This window comes from Nymphaea colorata, unplaced genomic scaffold (genome assembly GCF_008831285.2).
Source record: "Nymphaea colorata isolate Beijing-Zhang1983 unplaced genomic scaffold, ASM883128v2 scaffold0001, whole genome shotgun sequence".
NCBI classification, from domain to species: domain Eukaryota; kingdom Viridiplantae; phylum Streptophyta; class Magnoliopsida; order Nymphaeales; family Nymphaeaceae; genus Nymphaea; species Nymphaea colorata.
Window position 1 is genome coordinate 3,196,371 of NW_022204507.1, and position 7,121 is coordinate 3,203,491.

Genomic DNA, 7,121 nt, shown 5'->3' on the forward strand with positions numbered 1-7,121 from the left:
CCGAATCCCATCCTTGTTATGAGATAAACAACTCATAAGTTTGATCTATATCAAATACAAACAGAGAACCTTTCTATGGTTTTACCACACTGGATCCACTAAGGAAACATTTTGAGTCCACTGGGCCACAAAAGATGGAAAAGAAAAGCAAAGAAATGGGTTGACTATATCCAAGTGCACACATCATATGACGATTTTTGTCTGTTTTTTTTTGTTGTATTTTTTTCTCACATTTCCAAGTCAGATTCAACCTCACTCGCCTCATCCATACTGTAATATTGGATTGGGGCTCGTCATTGTATTCGACCCTTCCGTTTTTTTCTTTTTGTTTCTCTCCTTTTGCCGTTTCGGGAAGACAAGAAAGAGGAAGAGCGACTGACGTCTACTCAGAGAGGAGGAAAGTGGGGGAGAAGGAATAGGAGAAATGGGGGAGAGGGAAACATGATAAGAGAAGGGAGCCATGGTTTCCACCAGGCACAGCTCTACATCGGCAAAGCTTTCTATGCCATCGCCGGTGCCAAGAAGCAAGCATCTCAAGGTATTCGGATGAAGCAAACCTTGCCTAAATCTTATTTGTTATTGTTTACCTATTCTTGGGTTTGTTGTTGACTCCAACAACTCATTTATGTGTTTTGTGGTTTTCTTAGGGGTAGTTTTCTTCAGGGCTTGATTTTGGGGAATCAGGTGGAGAACTTGTTTTTCTTCGGGGGTTGATTTGGTGGAATCAGGCAGAGAAATCTCATCCAAAAGAGGTGCCGGTCACACCGACGGGCGATGTGCCCAACTCGAAGGAATTGGCACCGTCGTCTTCATGATACCAGCTCCCCTCTGACCTGATGACCAATTCTGTGGAAGATCCGGCACCGGCTGAAACCCCAGCTTCCAATCCAGATGCCGCGGTTGACAAACCGTTTGTGGTGCCACCTCCTTCACCCGGTTTGTATCCCGAGTTCTACATGTGCCACTTGGGAGAATGATAATTGCGAAAACTGGCCTTCAGTAATCCTTTTTCTGTTTTACTTATTGTGGGTTATGGATTCTGCATCAGAGAAAGTGAATACAGTGCCATCGACATGGAATAATAGTTTGTTGAAAAGGACGCCTAATTTGGAATCATCAATTGTATGGGGAAGACTTATATCATAGTATCTGTAGGTATTTTCCCCAACCCACTTCATTATTGCTGATCAGCTTTAGGTCATGTATTGGGAGGTTTTTAGTTGCACAATTTGGTCAGGTTTCAGTTGTAGGCATCAGGTGGATCGGTTGCATGTAGTTCTGATTTCATCAACTAACATGAACTGGAGGTCTGTTCAGGGATTTATGTGTTTATAAAGTAAGGTGCCTTCATTTCAATTCAGTTTTCATGCTCGTCAAGAACGTTAGTGTTGTATGTTCTTGCTGTGGATAGGAAATTTTGGAAATCTATGTTTGTTTCAAGCGAAACAGTTTCCAGAGTTCTTAGCTTAATCATTTTTTTCTCTGATGTAGATTCAAGAGTTTTGAGATTCGCCTCATCGCTTGGTCATGTTTCACAAGGTAGAAGCTAAACTCTAGGGTTATGATTTGTAGTCAACGAATGAAAATCAGTTCTCTAAGTTGTGTAGCTTGGTTCAAGCATTTCATAGATATCTCAAGCAGGAAGCAAGTCAACATATCATGCAAAGGAAGGGCAGCATAAGGTCATGGTAAGGAGTAGGTAGATGACATAAATAAAGTCAAGTCCATGACACCTCCATGTATGACAACATTGTGTTTGGATGTTTTCTGCTAATGCTTTATTAGTTTGTGGTCAAGAACATATTTTGCAAAGTCCTCATGTAACCAGGGCACAAGACTGATCAACTTTGCTGGATAGTCGTAAATTTAGAGTCTAACAGAGTCCAATCTCGTAATTGTCATTATCATGCACTTGATGATTTTACATTATCCACCACATTGGATTGGTTTATCCCGGGCTTCCTTTGGGGAAAGATAAGAGCTTAACCTAAACCATTTGTAAAACTTTCAATCAGTTGAGGACTCAAACATTTATGGAAATTCATCACTATTAAACCAATCTTTTGTATAGAAGTCCCTAGGAGAGTTGGTGAAGTTCATTTTTCTACCCAACCAACCTATGCTATTTTGCATTCACCCTCTTCTTTGAAGTAGAATTCCTTCCTCTTGGTTATATACCATTTGATGTTAAGAATTTTTGTAAAAGTGATAATTTTCAGTTTTGCTTAAAAACATTTTAAAAGTATCTTCTCACACAATGATGTGGCTTTTCTTTATTCTTAGTACCTCCTTGAGCGGAAGGATAAAATTTCAAATTTTTGTTGCCAAACAATGGAAGAGGAAAATTGAAAAGATCCTGAATATGAACAGTAAGGAAAGGTCCTGTGAAGTTGAGAAAGTCGAGACTAGGTGTCTGCCAAAGCTGAATGCAAGAGAAAGGAAAAAAAAGAGGAAAAAAAAGCAAAAGGTGTTTGCCAAGAGATGAAAGACATGAAGGCAGAACTCGCAGGAATTGAATGTGAAAATCTTTGGTAGATGCGCGGTCCTAGGGTCAATATCTTCTCCTATTTTTTATTGCCTAAGATGCTGAAGATGATTCTTTTATGTTCATATTTTGGAAATTGAAAGGCATCCATTCTAGAGATTTGACGACATTGACGCAAAATGAATCCTAATGCTTGTACAATAGGTGCTATGTGTAAATGAAGGCCATATTATTTGCACAACACAAGCACTCATGCTTATTAGCTAAATTGATCATTTTTTAACTATTTCAAACTAAAACTTGACATCTTTAGTCATAGGAGGAACTAACCAGTCTCCTTTGGTCATGAAATATGTTTGTCATTTCATTTCCAATCCCCTTTGGCCTTGAAAAATGTTGGCCATTCCATTACCAAACCATTAGTCTATTCATGGAATAGATGAAACTCCTCGAACCTAGTCAACTCATGTTGATTGTGACGAATTTCATTTCTTTGTCTCAAGAGATGCATATCACTTGGGATAATTGATTTAGCCTGGCCCATTATTCCATCTTAACCGAGTGTCTTCAACATAACCCAGACTTAGGGTTGAGTCTGTCATAGGACACGTCTTATCTCTTTTCAAAAGGACCAATCAATTTTGTAGTCTATTTTGAACCGTGACATTTCTGAAAGGTTCTATTCATCGAAGTTGCATGGGTTTTGAGTTTTATGTCCTCAGGTCCTTCATGGTTTTAGACGAGCATAATGCTCAATTTTCTTGTATCATGTTAGTGTCAGATTAGTTGAATAGATCCTTTAGTTAGCTATGGCACATGTCCAGCGGTTAAGGTCATTGGTTTGATTTGTATTCAGTAGGATCCTATTTTGATTTAGTTTGATTATTTAGTTTTGTTGGGTTGGTTAATTGTTTTCTGCTTTAATGGTTTCCTGCATAATGTCATGTTTAGTTTTAATTTCATTGTGACATGGATTGTTTAGGTGCCTTATTGTCTTATGTTCTTGGTTTTCCTTTTTCAATGCATTCACTTGTGTTGCAGACCGACTATCCTTCAGCACAACGCGGGCCAAATAGGCTTGAAAAAGTCAGCCCGTGATAACTTGATTCTTTTGATAAATATAATCTGGTCAAATTCATGGGTGTGTGTCACATTCTGATAGAGTCTTTGAATTGCATATCATACATTGTTATGATACAATCATGTGTTGGCTAACATGGAAGCCTACATTCTAAAAATATGCGAATCTATTTTGTTCATATCCAACTCACTTATGATACAATCATGTGTTTTTACATTTTAAAAATATGCCAAGGTCTGCCTCTAGAGTGGTAGAAAAGTTTTGTTTTCTTAGTTATTTCAGCAGGGATAAGAAACTGAACTACTGGTTGGTTTGAAGAATGGAGGTAATTGTGCTTGAATTATTCTTTGCCTACTGTCATACTCTTTTGACTTTGGTTTTATTCCTCTTTCAATTTCCTATTTCTTTCTTTTCTTTTCATAATGATTATTGTTATAAGTGCCATAAGTGCCACTGTCCATTTCTCCTTTGATCATAAATTATTAGTGCAGAATCTAGCACTTCAAGCAAAAAAAAAAGTGTTCTACAATGATATAATTGAAGTTGTTGAATCTGGTGGATTTCTTAGTGTGCAATTTCTGGTCACTACTATTTACTCTTGTTTTAGGTGGTAAACATGATGGTTGGAAAAGTGGATGACTTGAAGCTTCTTTTGATCATATTTAATGCAAGCTTTCTATAATGGGCATATTGAAGAAAAAAAAACGTGAGTTTACATTATGCAGTTTCTGGATTCACAGATGTCCAAAACATTTGTAGGTTATGCAAATAGATGGAGGTCATTAGTTGCAGCTTCCTTGCTTGTGCTTATAATTTTCTAACCTTTTTCTTTGTTCTTTTTCTACATGCAGCTTACTACTTTGGATATTTGAAGGATATATTTGGTTTAAACAAATCTAAAGTCGAAAGCATTATGCTTGATGTTTTCTCTGTCTTCTACCTTAGATGGCTTTCAAAAGCATTTTCTCAAGGAGAATTGGAATGAGCAACTAGCAAAGGATCTTTCCTTCGCAGTGAACTGCATTTTGATCCAGTTCTTTCATCCGAAGATTCCTCCATGTATTTTTGTAAGGGCATCTTTATTAATTTTAGAATTGCAGGTCAGCCCAACCCCCATGTTTATATGGGGTGATTCAGAGAAGATGTTGTACATCCATACAGTGAGACGTAAGCATTCTCTTTCCATGTTCAAAATGTGTCATGGCTTGGAGCCTCAGAGATATTCCAATCTTGCTTTTTCATAATGTTTTTATCTCAATATTGGTCATTGAAATTGTCCTCAAAGCTTACAAATTTTCTGAATGAAATCTTTTATGGTCTTCAACAATTATTTTGATGACATTTTATTTCAATCATGAACTCACTAACACAGTCCTCTGTCATATATGTTCAACAATTTCTATTTTTCATTGTTTAGAGAAAACAAGCAGGGGACTTGCATTGTGCCAGTATCACTAGTTCTTTCCACACCAAATCTGATCTCTTTCTATAAATTTAAGTGTGACTGGTTGAGCTTTCACATCAGTGAACTGGTTATGGCAAGTTATTTTTTCTTGTACAAGATTACTTAACACTGCATCACATGAGCATGATCACTGTCCTCACTTGATTTTGCTGTGATAAGATACATCTCTTAAGATCACATGGACTTCTTGGAATGAATTTTAGCTTTTATCCCACACATCTGATGTGAGTGCTCTGATTGGCACATCTTCATTTGTGTTGAAATCTGGTACTTTTGATCGCCGATATGTATGTTTTGGTTCAGATGGGAGAAACTTGGTAAGACCTCTATTTGGATATGACTTCTGGTATCAGCCCTGACACAAGACCATGATGAGTTCAGCATGGGGAGCATCAAAATCTTTTACAAAAGGATTCAGTCTCCAACATGTAGAAGATGGTTGCTATGAAGACATACCCTTCTGGATATTCCTCAATGTCCCGGCTATTCACAGAACGTGAAAAGCAGATGAATAATCATCTGTTTCCAGAAAAAATCGAAGAATTTCTTGGGAATCTTACAAGATCAATTCGTTCTTTTTTCTCCGACAGATGGTCAGAACCATCTGGTTGAACCGATGGTGAACTGAAACAGACTGGACCTTGGTAACTCAGATCTCCTACCTTTGGAGGTCAGTGTGACAGTGTCAAATATCGTCGCCCTGAAAAGTGCACGCTATGCTTGATATGATCATCTATTGTAGTGGCTATTACTTATGACTAGTTTGATACTGTCCTGCAGATTCTATACAGGTTGCATTGGGTCTGCATTAAGCAGCAACATGATTAGGTTTTTCCAGACTCCAAGTGGATCGTGGAGCCATGAGGTACCATTTGCTGATGTTCACATTACTATAAGTGTGCATATGTGAGAGAGTACTAGAGAGAGAGAGGGTCCTAAATTGCTTGTTTGTTTCTCCTATGTTGTAATATCTGTGACACCTTTCGGAATTGGATTATGCGCGACATGCCTGGACTTATAATTGATTTTGTTATCTCACTGGATGATCACTTCCTTTACCTCTCAAACTGGCTGCATGGTGATGTCAGACAATACAACATTGAGGACCCTTCAAAGCTTATTTTTGACTGGACATCTATGGGTTGGTGGACTCATTTAGAAGGGAAGCCAGATAGTTGCAGTGTCTAAAGATGGGCTGGAGTCTCAGTTTGATGTTCCTGAAGTAAAAGTGTGTGTTTAAGTCATTGTTGTTCTTACCTTTTCTTGCTTTCCTCAGGGAAACAGACTCAGAGGTGGGCCACAAATGATCCGGTTGAGCTTGGATGGTAAGAGATTGTAGGTTACTAACTCACTCTTTAGTAGATGGGATTGGCAATTCTATCCAGAGATCTTGGAGGAGGGCTCACATATGCTGCAGATTGACATGGACATAAGAAGGGTGGATTGAAGCTGAATCCAAACTTCTTTGTAGATTTTGGGCTTGAACCTGATGGTCCTATTTAGGGTTGACTTCATGGTTGTTTGAGAGTAAATGAGATGAGAACGGAAATAAGATTCATATTCAAACAAGAGTGCCCATTATGTTGAAGTACCACATGGGAATTGCTTAAGAAGCACAACGCCTTGGATTGTTGGAATTTGGAGATTTCAAAGAGGTGGCATGCCAACATCGTAGATAAGTTTTTAAATACAAAAGTAGATGTCTTCTCGCATGTTCTCCATCCATCGCATGTTCTCCCACCTTTATGAATGAAAAATGTTTCCCATCAAAGAAATGACGGTGAAATTTTTTCCCAATTCTTTTTTTTTTGTCCCAGACCATCCTAGAAAGAGGACAACAAGATGGATTGGGTTGCGGGCCACTTGAGTACAAAGTCAAGAATGGAATGCAGCGAAACTAGCCCATCCATATCAAGGTATAGTGGACAAGGCTCGAGCTGTCCAACCCCACCAAAGCACAGATTGAATCCTCTGTGGTTACTATAGGTTCTAACTAGAGGAAAGATCAGTGTTTCGGGACCAGGCTAAGACTCACTTATAAAATGGCAGTGGCCCGGAGGGTAGTGGAGAATGGGCAAGTGGCCCGGAGG

General features: G+C 38.5%; 1 pseudogene; it reads left to right on the forward strand.

Annotated features, from left to right (window-relative positions):
* Positions 1-836: 836 nt before the first annotated feature.
* LOC116267873 (selenium-binding protein 1-like) lies at positions 837-6,534 on the forward strand (annotated as a pseudogene).
* Positions 6,535-7,121: the final 587 nt, after the last annotated feature.